An 18065-nucleotide genomic window follows, 5' to 3' on the forward strand; every position below is an offset into this window, starting at 1 on the left:
ATCACCAAAACAACTGACCTAGAAAAATAGATCAAGGAGAAATAATATAAGAATAGTTGTATTTCTGGAAAGTTATGATTTAAAACAAATTATACATCATAATTAGAGATGTCATTAGGAAAAACTGCCCCCAAATTCTAGAATCAAGGGGCAAAATTGAAATTGAAAGAATGAACTGATCACCATCTCAAAGAGCCGAAACATGAAAAGCAACAATAAAAAAAAAACGTAATGTCAGTGAAGTTATAGTTAGAATTACACAGGACTTAGCCTCAACATTAAAAGAATGCAGGATATGGAACACAACATTTATAGAGTAAAAGAACTTGGCTTATAACCAAGAATAACATATCCAGCAAAAAAGAGTATAACTATAAAGAGAAAAAAATGGATATTTAATGACCTAAAGGACTTTCAACTTGGGGGTGGGGGGTAATACTGCAGACTATTTGATCTATAACAAGTATACAAAGGTAATGAAAGAGTAATTATAAGCAACCCAAAAGGTTAAACTGTTTGATTCAGGTATGTAATTTATGGCCCCTCAAAATGTCATTGTCTGAGTATTATAAAGAAGCCAGTATGGTTGTAAGACATGAGGTCAAGAGAATGCAATGGGATAAGCCCAAATTAAGCCCAAACTAGAACCCAACTGTCATCAGATCTGGGATAAAGAGAAAACCTTTAGAAGGATAAAAATGCTCTTAATGTACAGAGAAACAGTAGGGAAGGGGGATGGGATAAAGAAGATCCTATGATTCTTCTTGAGGGACTGAGGGAACAAGAAAAGGAAAGATGGTATAAGAGAAAAGTGGGTAAGGGGATAAAAAAGGGAGGGGAAGGAAGAATACATAGAGTTGAGTACATCAGGAAGTAGGGGTCAAATATAGAAGATGAGGGAGGGACTCCTAGGACAAGGTAGAGGAGGAATTTTAAAAACTGAAGTCATATCAAGAAATATGAGGACACACAAAATTGAGGTATAAGAAAGAAATTTTTGGTAAGGGGGCATAATAAGAATTAAAAAGTAAAGGAGAAGGAAGAAGGCAGTGAGAGACCTTTTGAAAGATGGGTCAATTGGGAATTAGGTGGGCAAGGGAAATGGAAAAGGGAAGCTTTAGAAAAAGGATGTGAATAGGAGAGGTATTGGTCAAAGGAAATTGGACATCTGAAGAGGCATATGACAGAAAGGAAGAAGAGGACAAACAGTGAAGTAGAATGGAGTAGATAGAAATGCACAACTAGTAACTGACATTGAATTTAATGGGATGAATTCATGCATGAGAAGAAAGTGAGTGGCAGAAAAGATCCAGGATGTGACACTATGTTGTTTATAAGAAACACATTGAAAATGAGAGACACATAGAATCTTCTCTGACCAAGATTAAAATATTGCCACAAAAGGAATACAGGAGTGAAAGAACTAATAAGGAGACAGAATGAAACAAATTTCAAGAAAAGAAAACACAAAAGGTAGGCAGATAACATCTGGGGCACTGGGGTGAGAAGAGAGCAGAGTCAGCAAGAGGCTGTAGCAAGGAAGGAAAAGCAAGCCAAGAGCAAACCACATCTCCTCACCCCACATATGCAGTCACAGGTTTGTAACCTAAGGCCAAGCCAACATTCAGATTTTGAGAACCTTCCTGGGCAAATGATGGTATGAGCCAAACAACATCCCTTGAAATTTCAACCTGTGAAAAAGTGCAGAGTCCTACCCCAGGGCAGTCTGGGCTGAAGTGGGATGATCTGTGTGGGCCCAGATTGAAGACAGGAATCCAAGTCTGGGCTTGGAATGAGGACATACTTCACAGTTTGGGGGGGACACAGTTCATAGCACCCTCCCACATGTCTTTTTGCCCAAAACTAAGGGCAGAACTCCAGGACAGAGTAATCAAAGGTGTGCCTGATAGGATCAAGTACACAGTGAGACCAAAAAATTTATTCTAAGCATGGGGCTAGAATTGATTCAGCCCTGACTTGATCAAGTTCAGAGTGAGATCAAAAGCTTATGGCCAAGAGCTTCCAGGTTAAGATGGCAGCAGAATAAAAAGCAGCTTCTTGACCTCTCCTAACCCATGTATATAGGACTCCTCAAGAAGACATAAAAACAAATCCAGACGAATGAAAGGACCCCATAACAGGGAGCAGCATTGAAGGTACGTAGGATTGGGGCATTTCCAAGGGTGAAATAGTTCTCAATAAAACATGAGCTGAGCAATCCCCTTCCCCCCTATACCACCTACAGTGCCAAAGCCAGCACAAAAGAGTTTGAGCAAGTTTGGGGCACCCATTAAGTCATTGGCAGCTCACCAGAGCCTGCTCCTAAAAGCAGCAAGACTTAAGACACCAAGAAGCTAAAGAACACATGGACTTTGAACACAGACCCTGAGAGCAGGTGAGAACATGGATCCTGAGTGCAGGCCCAGACCTTGAGTGGGGACCCAGCACAGAAGGGTGCACAACTGTGGAAGCAGTGCCCTGAGCCTGTTAAAGGAGCTTCAGGCAGAGGAATGAGCAAGGGGGCCCCCAGGAGGCATGACCCTGAGAACAGCTAGACCTGAAACCTCAGGAGCCTAAAGAGGTCAGACCATGGGTGTGAAGATAAAGCTGAGAGGGCACTTGGCTCACAATGGCAATCCATCCCCAGAAGAGAAAGATCAAGAAGAAACTTTTAACACTCTACTTTTGCACAGAAAATATCCAGACAACAGAGCAAACAGCAGAGGAGAACAAACAAGTAACCATATCCAAACCTTCCCCCAAAAATGAAAACTGGTCACAAGGTCTTGAAGAGTTCAAATCTGAGATTATGAGAAAGACAGAAGATATCAGGCAAGAAAATAACAGTTTAAAAGGCAGAATTTCCAAAATGGAAAGTGAGGTAAATAAATTAAAGACCAGAAATGACCAGATTGAAAAGGAAAACCAGTCTCTAAAGGCTAGAATTGGGCAAGTAGAAGCCAATGATCTCTCAAGACAGCAAGAACAAATGAGACAAAGTCAAAAGACTGATGAAATAGAAGGAAACATGAAATACTTCAATGAGAAATTGACAGATCAAGAAAACAGGTCTAGAAGAGACAATTTGAGAACCATTGGTCTTCCTAAAAAAGCAGAAATTAATAGAAACTTGGACTCCATACTAAAAGAAATTATTCAGCAAAATTGCCCTGAAGTTTTACAACAAGAGGGCAATATAGACATTGAAAGGATCCATAGATCACCCTCTACACTAGACCCTGAAAAGACAACCCTCAGGAATATAATAGCCAAATTCAAGAACTTTCAAGTAAAAGAAAAAATTTACAAGAAGCCAGAAAGAGACAATTCAAATATCAAGGAGCACCAATTAGGATCACACAGGATCTGGCAGCCTTCACGCTAAAATACCACAAGGCTTGGAATATGATATTCAGAGATTCAAGAGAGCTGGGTCTACAACCAAGGATCACCTACCCATCAAAACTGACTATATACTTCCAGGGGAAAGTATGGGCATTCAACAAGACAGAACATTTCCAAGTATTTGCACAGAAAAGACTAGAACTAAATGGAAAGTTTGATACCCAAACACAAAAATCAAGAGAAACATGAAAAGGTAAATAAGAAACAGAAGGGAAAGTAAGAAAACTCTTATTTTTTAAAAAATTTGCCTCTTTAAGGGCTTCAATATGATCTAAATATTTGTATTCCTATATGGAAACATGTTATGTATAATTCTCTGTAAGGAACTCTATTCACTATTATAGTATTCACTATTATAGTAATTAGAAGAATTATTCATAGGGAGAGGTTGGAATCCTAAATGGTCTAAGATAATATGGGGGTGGGAAAGAGGGTGGTGAATAGTAGAGGACACCAAGAGAAACTTGAATGAATGAGAAAAATAGGATATCCCATTACATACAAAGACAGCATGGAAAGGGGAAGGGATAAATACTATTATAAGAAGGAGAGGAAGAGAGCATTAAGAGGTAATATTTAAACCTTACTCTCAGTGTAATTAACCCTGAAAGGGAAGAGTAGCTTTATCCATTGGGATATAAAACTCTATCTAACCCTACTGAGAAAGTCAGAAGGGATAAACCAAGGGGAGCAGGGGAGTGGGGAGGTCAAAAAAGGGAGGGGAGCCGAAGGGGGAGGGAATTCATTAGGCCTTAAATATAAAAAAGGGGAATGATGAGGGGGTAGAAAGGGAAGTAAATCAAGGGAGGGGACAAGGGTTACTGGCTTAAAACAAACCACTGGTTTAAAAGGAAATAGTTTAAGAAGAAGGGGTAGAACTAGGAGAAGATACTAAAATGTCAGCAAATACATAACTGATAATTATACCTCTGAATGCAAATGGGATGAACTCACCCATAAAACAGAAGCAAATAGCAGAGCAGATTACAAACCAAAATCCTACCATATGTTTGCTACAAGATACACCTATGAGGTGGGTGGACATACATAGGTTTAAGGTCAAGGGCTGGAGCAAAATCTTTTGGGCTTCAAATGAGAAAAAGAACGCAGGCGTGGCAATCATGATTTCTGACAAAACCAAAGTAAAAATAGATATGACTGAAAGAGACAGAGAAGATAATTATATCCTGATAAAAGTCAGTATAGACAATGAGAAAATAACAGTACTCAACATGTATGCACCAAATGGTATAGCATCCAAATTCCTAAAGGAGAAACTGGCAGAGCTCAAGAAGGAAATAGATAGTAAAACCATACTAGTGGGAGATCTAAATATTCCTCTTTCAGATCTAGATAAATCAAACCAAAAAATAAATTAGAAAGAGATAAGAGAAGTAAATGAAATTCTAGAAAAATTAGATTTAATAGATATGTGGAGAAAAACAAATAGGGTCAAAAAGGAATACACCTTCTTTTCAGCTGCACATGGTACATTCACGAAGATTGACCATGTAATAGGGCATAGAAACATCACAAACAAATGCAAAAGAGCAAAAATAATAAATGTAAACTTCTCAGATCATAATGCAATAAAAAGAATAATTAGTAAGGGCACCTGGACAGGCAAATCAAAAACTAATTGGAAATTAAATAATATGATTATACAAAACAAATTAGTTAAAGAAGAAATCCTAGAAACAGTCAATAATTTCACTGAAGAGAATGACCATGATGGGACATCCTTCCAAACTCTGTGGGATACAGCTAAGGCAGTACTCAGGGGGAAATTTATATCCTTGAGTGTATATATTAACAAATTAGGGAGGACAGATTTCAATGAATTGGGCATGCAACATAAAAAACTAGAAAGAGAGGAAATTAAAAATCCCCAGATGAAAACTAAATTAGAAATACTAAAAATCAAGTGAGAAATTAATAAAATCGAAAGTAAAAGAAATATTGAATTAATAAATAAGACTAGAAGCTGGTATTTTGAAAATAACAGATAAAATTGACAAAGTATTGGTCAATCTAATAAAGAAAAAGGAAAGAAGAAAACCAAATTGACAGTTTCAAAGCTGAAAAGGGAGACCTCACCTTTAATGAAGGGGAAATTAAGGCAATCATTAAAAAACTATTTTGCCCAATTATATTGCAATAAATATAGCAATCTAGGAGATATGGATGAATATTTACAAAAATATAAATTGCCTAGACTAACAGCAGATGAAATAGAATACCTAAATAATCCCATATCAGAAAAAGAAATTGAACAAGCCATCAAAGAACTCCCTAAGAAAAAATCGCCAGGGCCTGATGGATTCAAAAGTGAATTCTATCAGACATTCAAACAGCAACTAATCTCAATACTGTACAAATTATTTTATATAATAAGCAAAGAAGGAGTCCTACCAAATTCCTTTTATGACACAAATATGGTACTGATCCCAAAGCCAGGTAGATCAAAACCAGAGAAAGAAAACTACAGACAAATCTCCCTAATGAACATAGATGCAAAAATCATAAATAGAATATTAGCAAAAAGACTCTAGCAAGTGACTAAGAGGGTTATTCTTTATGATCAGGTGGGAATTATACCAGGAATGCAAGGATGGTTCAACATTTGGAAAACCATTCACATAATTGACCATATCAACCAGCAAATCAACAAAAACCACATGATTATCTCAATAGATACTGAAAAAGCTTTTCACAAAATACAATACCCATTCCTACTGAAAGCATTAGAAATTATAAGAATAGAAGGTCTTTGCTAAAAATAATAAACAGTATATATCTAAAACCATCAACAAGCATCATATGCAATGGGGATAAATCAGAAGCCTTCCCAATAAGATCAGGCATGAAACAAGGATGCCCATTATCACCTCTCTTATTTAATATTGTACTAGAAACACTAGCAGTAGCAATTAGAGAAGAAAAAGAAATTGAAGGTATTAAAATAGGCAAGGAGGAGACTAAATTATCACTCTTTGCAGATGATATGATGGTCTATTTAAAAAATCTTAGAGAATCAACTAAGAAGCTTGTAGAAATAATCAACAATTTTAGCAAAGTTGCAGAATACAAAATAAATGCACATAAATCATCAGCATTTCTATATATTTCCAACACATCACAGCAGCAAGAGGTAGAAAGGGAAACCCCATTTAAAATCACCTTAGACAATATAAAATACTTAGGAATCTATCTACCAAAACAAACACAGGAATTATATGAAAACAACTACAAAACACTTTCCAAACAATTAGAACTAGATCTAAACAATTGCAAAAACATTGATTGCTCATGGATAGTATGAGCTAACATAATAAAAATGACCATTCTACCTAAATTAACCTATTTAGCACCATACCTATCAAACTACAAAAATCTTTTTTACTGAATTAGAAAAAACTATAACAAAGTTCATTTGGAATAACAAAAGATTAAGAATATCAAGGGAAATAATGAAAGAAATGTGAAGGAATGTGGCATAGTAGTACCAGATATTAAACTATAGTATAAAGCAGCAGTCATTAAAACATTATGGTACTGGCTAAGAGACAGAAGGGAGGATCAGTGGAATAGACTTGGGGTAAGTGACATCAGCAAGACAGTGTATGAAAAACCCAAATAGCCCAACTTTTGGGACAAAAATCCACTATTTGACAAAAACTGTTGGGAAATTTGGAAAAACAATATGGGAGAGATTAGGTTTAGATCAACATCTCATGACCTACACCAAGATAAATTCAGAATGGGTGAATGACTTGAATATAAGGAGGGAAACTATAAATAAGTTAAGTGAACACAGAATAGTATACCTGTCAGATCTCTAGGAAAGGAAAGATTTTAAAACCAAGCAAGAGTTAGAGAAAATTACAAATTGTAAAATAAATTATTTTGATTATATTAAATTAAAAGGCTTTTGTACAAACAAAATCAATGCAACCAAAATCAGAAGGGAAACAATAAATTGGGAAAAAAAGTTTTATAACAAAATACTCTGACAGGGGTCTAATAACTCAAATATACAAGGAGTTAAATCAATTATATAAACAATGAAGCCATTCCCCAATCAATAAATGGGTAAGGGACATGAATAGGCAATTTTAAGATCAATAAATCAAAACTATCAATAAGCACATGAGAAAGTGTTCTAAATCTCTAATAATTAGAGAAATGCAAATCAAAACAACTCTGAAGTATCACCTCACACCTAGCAGATTGGCTAAAATGAGAGAAAGAGAGAGTAATGAATGTTGGAGGGGATGTGGCCAAATTGAAACATTAATGCATTGTTGGTGGAGTTGTGGACTTATCCAACCATGCTGGCTGGCAATTTGGAACTATCCTCAAAGGGCTATAAAAGAATGCCTGCCCTTTGATCCAGCCACACCATTGTTGGGTTTGTACTCCGAAGAGATCATAGATAAACAGCCTTCTATGAAAATATTTATAGCTGTGCTTTTTGTGGTGGCAAAAAACTGGAAAAGAGGTTATGCCCTTCAATTGGGGAATGGCTGAACAAATTGTGGTATATGTTGGTGATGGAATACTATTGTGCTCAAAGGAATAATAAACTGGAGGAATTCCATGTGAAATGGAAAGACCTCCAGGAATTGATGCAGAGTGAAAGGAGCAGAGCCAGAAGAACATTTTACACAGAGACCAATTCACTGTGGTAAAATCAAATGTAATGGACTTCTGTACTGGCAGCAATGCAATGACCCTGGACAATTCTGAGGGATTTATGGAAAAGAACACTACCAACATTCAGAGGAAGAACTGCAGCAGTGGAAACACAGAAGAAAAACAACTATTTGAACACATGGGTTGAGGAGGACATGATTGGGCATGTAGACTCTATGGACCACCCCAGTTCAACTATCAATAATATGGAATAGGTCTTGATCAATGACACATGTTAAAACCAGTGGAAATGTGCCTCAGCTATGGTGGGGGGAGGTCAGGGGGTGAAATGGAAAGTAAGAGCATCAATCATGTAACCATGTCAACTTTTCTAAAAAATAAATATTATTAAATGTTAAAAAAATTAAAAATAAAAAAGCTTATGGCCAAGCCTGAGGCAAGTCCTAAAGCCATCAGCATCTCAAGGGTCAATGGATTCAGCAAGGAGAGGGGACTTTCAGGGCTCTTAGCCCTCAGACCATCACATTATCCTCCAAGAGCTAAAACTAGTAAAAACCCAGAAAATAACTGAGAATAACATCAAGGAAGGACTGAAGTTTAATAGGGTACCCCAACTTCCCAGAAAACAGATACTACCTATAATTAAATAGGAAAAATGAGCAAACAACAAAAAGTACCTAATTCTAAAGAATTTTTATGGAGACAAATAGCAAGGTACAGACACAGAAGGGGACAGTAAAAGCAAAGGAAACACATGCGAAGTCAAAAAGAAAAATATGGATTGGACACAGATTCAGGAAGAGCTCAAAAAGACTTCAATAACCAATTAAGAGAGGCAGAGGGAAAGTGGGAAAGAGACATGAAAGTAATGCAAGAATAAATAGGCCAATTGAAAAAGGTGAACCAACAACTAACAGAGGAAAATCAGATCTTAAAAATAAGAATTCACTATCTAGAAACTAATGTTTTCATGAGAAATCAAGAGACAATAAAGCAGAATCAAAGGAATGAAAAACAAGAAAACATGAATTATCTTATTGAAAATGAGAGACACAAATAAAGTGAAGGTGAAGAGGAGGACTATACTATGCCTTAGCTAATTCAGGGATGGTAGGAGATATCAGTCATTTCTGGCAGAATTGAGACTAAATGGATATGCTTGAAAGGGACGAACTGGTTAACTATATTATGTTGGAGGTGGTATTATGCATTAGGAAATATATCAATATTGGATCTGTATGCACCAAGAGCTATAGCACCCAGAGTTTTAAAAGAAAAGCTAAATAAGATACAGATGGAAATAGATAAATAACAAAATAATAGTGGAAGACACTAATTTTCTCCTCTCAGAACTAGATAAATCTAACCGTAAAAATAAATAAGAAAGGTATTGAGATGAATAGACTCTTGGTAAGTTAAATAAGATAGATATCTGGAGACCTCCCATATCTCTGTGTGAGATTAATAGAACATCTAAAAGTAAGCATACAAATAATCCAAACATCACTTCTGCTGGGACAACAATGGCTTAGAGAACATAAATAATTTACAAAAGTGTTTCTTCAATACTCATAATAGCATGGATATAAGTTTGCATCCCTGACAGGGACTGTGGCACTGGAATAAAACTTCCACTGGGTGTGACCAAACTGTAAAGCCTTTTTTTGGAAAGACTATAGTATATCTGGCAAAAGATTATCTCATCTATCTAAAGATAAATCTATCAAAATATGGTAATTGTAATATATGTTAACTGAGAACCATATGGGTTAAAGTGATTAAATTAAATATAGTTAGGAAAATGGAGAGAGTCCTGATATTTTATTGCTAGAGCAGCTGTGCTTTTTATTTTTTTTTAGAAAACAAGAAGGAAATATACATTCAGAGTTGTAAAGATGTTCATACTCATTGATCTAGAGATACCATTACCAAGATTTGCTCCTAAGGGCATTATTGGGAGGGCAAAAATCTGTGTATGTATGATAATATTCATGGAAGCTTTGTTATGACAAAATAGCTGGAAAAAATAAATACAACAAACAGGAGAAATGGCTTAATAGATTATGATATTTAAAAGAAATGGACCGAATTATTAGAAATGACAAATATTGGAAATATGCAGAAAATAAGGGAAATATATGAAAAGATGAAAAGAGAAGATGAATAATACCTACCATTATTATATTTAAAAATAATAGCCACAAAATCAAGAGGAAAAAAGTATTCAAGTAAAACAAATCCAAAGGTAACTCAAAAACAGAGGATGTTTACATTTGCATACATATATAACACATATTTTTAAACAAATTTTAGACAGTGTGGAGTTTCTGGCTTTGCACATATTTTTGTGTATTTTTTAATAAATATTTTTTCTTAGTTGTGGTGATTACTAAATATATAATAAAAACAAAAGTAAAATGGTCAATTGATATGAACAGGTAGTTCTCAAAGGGAGAAATTACACTATTGTTATAAGAGGAAATGTTCCAAATCACTATTGATTGGAGAATTTCAAACTAAAACAACTCAGTCTACCTCACATCTATCAGATTGGCCAACATGCACAAAAAGGATAAATATTAGAAGGCATATAGGAAAACTGAGACACTAATAAACCATTGGTGGAACTGTGAACTGATAACATTTCTGGAAAGTGTAAGATTTAAATTAATGTCCCATAACTCCAAGTATTAATTTTATAAAATTTATTAATAATCACTTGAAGTAGAAGGAATAAAAAGGAAATAGAAGTATAAAAACCTAATTATATAGCAAAAAGTAAGCCACATGAGTAAAACTCTTCTGCCTCTCACCTCACACCACCTCCAGAAAACACAATCACAGGAAGAGTGAAAGGAGGGGCTACACAAAACTTATATATTCTTCCTACATCAACATGTAATGTGAGAAGGAAAGTGGAATGCTGGGAATTGAAGTTTAGGGGAACAGATTCTAATAGCAATATGGAACCATGCTCATAGAGTCATAAAACTGTGCATACGCTTTGACCCAGCAATACTACTATTGGAGCTGTATCCTAAAGCAATCAGAGATAAAGGATAATGATCTATTTATATCAAAATATTTTAGCGGATCTTTTTATAGTAGCAAAGAATTGGAAACTGAGGGGTTGTCTATCTCTTAGGGAATGGAAATTGTGGTTTATGGTTTTAAAGGTATACTATTATACCATGAGAAATGAAGAACAAAATGAGTTCAGAAAAACCTGGAGAAACATATTAGAAGTGATTTAAAGTAAAGTGATCAGAACCAGAAAAACAATGCATATAGTACCAGAAATATTATACAATGATCAACTGTTGAAGGATTAAACCATTATCAGCAAAGTAAGTTTCCAAGATAATCATAAGGAACTCATGAAAAAAAAAAGATGCTATCCACAACCAAAGGAAGAATTTTTACAGGGTGAGAGAAGTAGGTGTTTCTTCCCAGCTAACTGCAGTTGAGGAGATCATAGACAGATACACATCTCTATCATTATACATATATCTCTACTACCCACAGTTTTCTTTTAATAGTTTTGGGCGAGCCATCCTCTACCTTCGTGAAATTTTTATTATATGTATAATGTGTCTTCGATCATGACATGAGCAATATGGAAATATATATTACATGAAAGCCCTGGTATAACTTATATCAGAGTATTTACCATTTTCAGTAGTGGAGGTAGAGAAGTTACAGAAGGAGAAAATATGAATCTTAAAATGTCAGAAAATAATTGTCAAAAATAGTTTCTACATGTATTTAAAATTTTTTTTAAATGTACTCAAGGAAAAATCATTTCCTAAATGTGGGAGAATAGGCATATCCCCAAAAAAGATCAAAGAAAGGAAAATGATGCCTTTTCTGTACTTACAGTTCTTAATTTTTTCAACAATTGGATATATTTAAACTGCAAATGCTAGAGTTAGAAATAATGCTATTACATATGTAAGGAGACTTATTTGTGCATGCCCAGACTGACAAATATTGGAGATACTCTGGTTCACTGAGATCCTCTACCACATGTTGCATCATTAAAACTGACTAGACTGAGACAGGTGGTTTTCTTTCCCACATATCTTCTTCCTTGCCTGTTGCTTCCAGAGACTGAAGATCATACATAGTTTATCAACTATGTGATTGCCTCTAACTGAACTGGTGAAAGTTTAAGGACTTCTTTCTCCTCTTCCTTCTTTTATCACAGTTCTGAGAAATGGCCTCAGAGGTGGTTGTTTCTGTTCTATTTCTTTTCTTTTCCTTAGCTTTTGGGGATGGTGGGCCCCACTAGACTTGGAAAGCTGGACCATGATGTTCTTGGAATCTGTATTTCAAGAGGACTGTTGTATCCAGTCAACCTGTCATGGAAGCTCCGAAAAGTCAGGATACCTGGGACTTGAGACAAAGGCTTTGGACATGGTACTGGGAATGTGCTATATAAAAACTACTTTGCTGTGAACTCAATCCTTTCCCCTTCCCAAAGACTGAGGAGGTATGGGGGAGGATTAAGTCCACATGTTAGAGGAGTTGGTATGTTTGTAAGTATACTTTTGAAGTAAATATTCCTTTAATTCAAGTGCTAATTGCTCCTCCTACAATGGAATATATAGCATCAATGCGGATTTGATCTTTTCGTAGAGAATCTAACTATTTGTAGATAATATATACTCACTTAAAGAGTGTTAGAGAGAAGTAGCTAAATGGCTTAATGCAGTGATTCCCAAAGTGGGCACCACTGCCCCCTGGTGGATGCTGCAGCAATCAATGAGGCGGTGATGGCCCCACTTTTTTTGTATTACATTCTTTTCTGAGTTCAATAAATAGTTTCATATTTTCCAGGGGGCACTAAGTAATATTTTTTCTGGAAAGGGGACGGTAGGCCAAAAGAGTTTGGGAACCACTGGCTTAATGGTTACAGAGCCAGGTCTAGTGATGAGAATTCTTAGGTTCAAATCTGGCCTCAGACATTGTCACTGTGTGATCCTAGGCAAGTCACTTAACTCCAATTGACTAGCCCTTATCACTGTTTTGCCATGGAATAGATACTTAGTACTAATTTTAAGAAGAAGAGAAAGGTTAAAAAAAACAAACAAACAAACCAATTTTGAAAAATCTTTGGGTAGGGGTAACATAAAACATCCTTGGACTTCAAGCAATAGAGTGGCCATTGTTACATTTAATTTTGCATTTTAAATCCATCACCTTTGTGTCTGGAGGTAGGTGGCATGTTTCATCATTAGTCTTCTGGACTGGCAATATATTTTTGTATTGATTTGAGGTCTAAATTCTTTCAATTCTTTTAATTTATAATGTCACTGTATAAAATATTCTTCTATTTCTGCTTACTTTATTCAGTGTCAGTTCATAGAGATATTCATAGTGTCCCTCACAAGTGTCCATTTTGTTATCTCTTATGGAATAATTTATAATATTAGGATATGTTACTAAAATATACATATCTTTTGACCCATGGTTACAATAATTATGTCTATTTTCAAAGATATCAAAGAAAAAAGAAAAGATACTACATATACAAAAATATATAAGCTATACTTTTTGTGCTTGCTGCTTTAATTTGTGTATGATGTCATCTATAAAAATAATTTTTTCAATTAAATGTAGAAACACATTTTTTGACAATTGTATTCTGACATTTTGAAAATCATATTTTTTCTCTCTCTCCTTCCTCTTTCTTCCTAGAAGCTTTATATTGTCTGATATAGGTTATACTATTGCTTTCATGAAATTCATGTTTCCATATTCTTTATGTCTTAACAGAAGACACATAACACACATACATTAAAAAATAACAAAGGATATAAATTGAAAAACAGAATGCTTTGATCTAAAATCAGACTGCAACACTTCTTTGGCTATGGATAGTATTTTTTTCCCCTGAGTCCCTTGGTGTTATCTTGGAGTCTTAATGTCATACTTAATGTTTGTCTTTTGGAACTTGTTATATGTTATGCAATGTTATTCAATATCTACTTTTTTCTAGACTGCTTTCTACTATTTCCAAGAATTTTTGTCTAAAATTAAATTCTTGCCTCAATAACTTGGATGTTTTGGTTTATAAAACAAAATACCCTAATAGACTGATTCTGCAAATTATGTAACTATCCTTACTTGATATAGCTATGCTGTGAAGTAGTAGTTTTGCAGCAAGTGACATGGAATCACAGACTTGAGTTCAAATTCAGTATCAAAAAGTTACTAGATGAGTTCCGGGTTAAGATGGTGGCAGAGTAAGAAGCAGCTCTTAACCTCTCCTGACTGAAACACACAAAACTCCTCAAGGGGACATAAAAACAAGTCCAGACGAATGGAAGAACCCCACAACAGGGCACAGCATGGAAGGTACGTGGAATCGGGGCATTTCCATGCTATAAAGGGGTGAAACAGCTCTCACTAAATCGTGGGCTGAGCAACCACCCCACCCCCACCGCCTCCACACACAACACCAATAGCGCCAAAGCCAGCTAAAAAGAAATGGAGCAAGTTTGGGGCACCCATCGAGTCATTGGCAGCTCCGGGGCCTGTTCCTGAGAGCAGCAAGATTTAGGACCCCGAAAAGCTAAAGAACGTACACAAAATCTGAGCGTGGGAGCAGGGCGCAGAGAGCAGACACAGGGCGCAGAGCACGGACTCCGTACTAAGAGAAATTATTCAGCAAAATTGCCCTGAAGTCCTACAACAAGAGGGCAATATAGACATTGAAAGGATCCATAGAACACCCGCGACATTTGATCCAGATAAGAAAATGCCCAGAAATATAATTGCCAAATTCAAGAGTTTCCAAGCAAAAGGAAAAATCTTACAAGAAGCCAGAAAGAGACAATTAAAACATCAAGGATCAGCAATCAGGATCACACAGGATCTGGCAGCCTCCACGCTAAAAGATCGCAAGGCTTGGAATATGATATTCAGAAAAGCAAGAGAGCTGGGCCTGCAACCACGGATCAACTACCCATCAAAATTGACTATATATTTCCAGGGGAAAGTATGGGCATTCAACAAAATTGAAGAATTCCAAGTATTTGCACAGAAAAGACCAGGGCTAAATGGAAAGTTTGATATCCAACCACAAAAATCGAGAGAAACATGAAAAGGTAAATAAGAAACAGAGGGGAAAGAAAGAAAACTTATAATTTTAAATTTACCTTTTTAAGGGCCTCAGTGAGATCTAATTATCTGTATTCCTATGTAGAGAAAAGTTATGTATAATTCTCTGTAGTGAACTCTATTCACTATTATAGTATTCACTATTATAGTAATCAGAAGAATAATTCACAGGGTGAGGATAGAACACTACATGAACTAAGATGACATGGGGGACGGGAAAGAGGGGGTGAATAGCAGGGGACAGAAAGAGAAACTTGACTGAATAAGAAAAATAGGATATTCTATTACACACAAAGAGGGCATGGGAAGGAGAGGGGACAAATACTATTATAAGAAGGAGAGGAAGAGAGCATTAAGAGGTAATAATCAAACCTTACTCTCAGTGTAATCAACCTGGAGAGGGAAGAGTAGCTATATTATCCATTGGGACATAAAACTCTTATCTAACCCTTCTGAGAAAGTCAGAAGGGATAAACCAAGGGGAGCAGGGGAGTGGGGAGGTCAAAAAAAGGGAGGGGAGAAGAAGGGGGAGGGAATTCATAAGGCCTTTAAAAACAAAAAGAGGGGGAAAAATAAGGGAGGGGGTAGAAAGGGAAGTTAATCAAGGGAGGGGATAAGGGATAGAGGCTCAATACCAAACCACTGGTTTAAAAGGAAATAGTATAAGAAAAAAGGGGTAGGAATAGGGGAGGATACGAAAATGTCAGCCAATGCACAACTGATGATTATAACTCTGAATGTGAATGGGATGAACTCGCCCATAAAACGGAAGCAAATAGCAGAGTGGATTAGAAACCAAAATCCTACCATATGTTGTCTACAAGAAACACATATGAGATGAGTGGACATACACAAGTTTAAGGTTCAGGGCTTGAGCAAAATCTTTTGGCTGTCAAATGAGAAAAAGAAGGCAGAAATAGCTATTATGATTTCTGACAAAGCCAAAGTAAAAATAGATAGGATTAAAAAAGACAGGGAAGGTCATTACATCCTGATTAAAGGCAGTATAAACAATGAGGAAATGACACTGCTCAATATGTATGCAACAAGTGGCATAGCATCCAAATTCATAAAGGAGAAACTGGCAGAGCTCAAGAAGGAAATAGATAGTAAAACCATACTAGTGGGAGATCTAAATATTCCTCTGTCAGATCTAGATAAATCAAACCAAAAAATAAATAAGAAAGAGGTAAGAGAGGTGAATGAAGTCCTAGAAAAATTAGATTTAATTGATATGTGGAGAAAAATAAATAGGGACAAAAAGGAATACACCTTCTTTTCAGCTGCACATGGCACATTCACAAAGATTGACCATGTTATAGGGCATAGAATCATTGCAAACAAATGGAAAAGAGCAGAAATAATAAATGTAACCTTGTCAGATCATAGTGCAATAAAAGTAATAATTAGTATGGGCACCTGGATAGGAAAATCAAAAACTAATTGGAAATTAAATAATATGATTCTCCAAAACCAATTTGTCAAAGAAGGAATCATAGAAACAATCAATAATTTCATTGAAGAAAATGACAATGATGAGACATCCTTCCAAACTCTATGGGATGCGGCCAAGGCAGTACTCAGGGGGAAATTTATATCCTTGAGTGCATATACTAACAAATTAAGGAGGGCAGAGATTAATGAATTAGGCATGCAACTCAAAAAATTAGAAAGCGAGCAAATTAAAAATCCCCAGATGAAAACTAAATTAGAAATACTAAAAATCAAGGGAGAAATTAATAAAATTGAAAGTAAAAGAACTATTGAATTAATAAATAAGACTAGAAGCTGGTACTTTGAAAAAACAGATAAAATAGACAAAGTACCGATCAATCTAATAAAAAAAAGGAAAGAAGAAAACCAAATTGAAAGTATCAAAGATGAAAAGGGAGACCTCACCTCTAATGGAGGGGAAATTAAGGCAATCATTAAAAACTATTTTCCCAATTATATGGCAATAAATATAACAATTTAGGAGATATGGATGAATATTTACAAATATATAAACTGCCTAGATTAACAGCAGAAGAAATAGAATACCTAAATAATCCCATATCAGAAAAAGAAATTGAACAAGCCATCAAAGAACTCCCTAAGAAAAAATCGCCAGGGCCTGATGGATTCAAAAGTGAATTCTATCAGACATTCAAACAGCAACTAATCCCAATACTATACAAATTATTTGATATGATAAGCAAAGAAGGAGTACTACCAAATTCCTTTTATGACACAAATATGGTACTGATTCCAAAGCCAGGGAGATCAAAAACAGAGAAAGAAAACTACAGACCAATCTCCCTAATGAACATAGATGCAAAAATCTTAAATAGAATACTAGCAAAGAGACTCCAGCAAGTAATAAAGAAGATCATCCACCATGATCAGGTGGGATTTATACCAGGAATGCAAGTTTGGTTCAACATTAGGAAAACCATCCACATAATTGACCACATCAACAGTCTAATAAACAAAAATCACATGATCATCTCAATAGATGCTGAAAAAGCCTTTGACAAAATACAGCATCCATTCCTATTGAAAACACTGAAAAGTATAGGAATAGAAGGACCCTTCCTAATAATAATATACAGTATATACCTAAAACCATCAACAAACATCATATGCAATGGGGATAAATTAGAAGCCTTCCCAATAAGATCAGGAGTAAAACAAGTTTGCCTATTATCACCTCTATTATTCAACATAGTACTAGAAACACTAGCAGTTGCAATTAGAGAAGAAAAAGAAATTGAAGGTATCAAAATAGACAAGGAGGAGACTAAGCTATCACTCTTTGCAGATGATATGATGGTCTACTTAAAAAATCCTAGAGAATCAACTAAGAAGCTTGTAGAAATAATCAACAACTTTAGCAAAGT

General features: G+C 35.5%; 1 pseudogene; it reads right to left on the minus strand.

The window, feature by feature from the left end:
- Positions 1–18065, minus strand: part of LOC123246444 — a 57194-nt pseudogene that overhangs the window by 2828 nt on the left and 36301 nt on the right.

The sequence above is a fragment of the Gracilinanus agilis genome, chromosome 4 (assembly GCF_016433145.1).
Source record: "Gracilinanus agilis isolate LMUSP501 chromosome 4, AgileGrace, whole genome shotgun sequence".
Classification (NCBI taxonomy): domain Eukaryota; kingdom Metazoa; phylum Chordata; class Mammalia; order Didelphimorphia; family Didelphidae; genus Gracilinanus; species Gracilinanus agilis.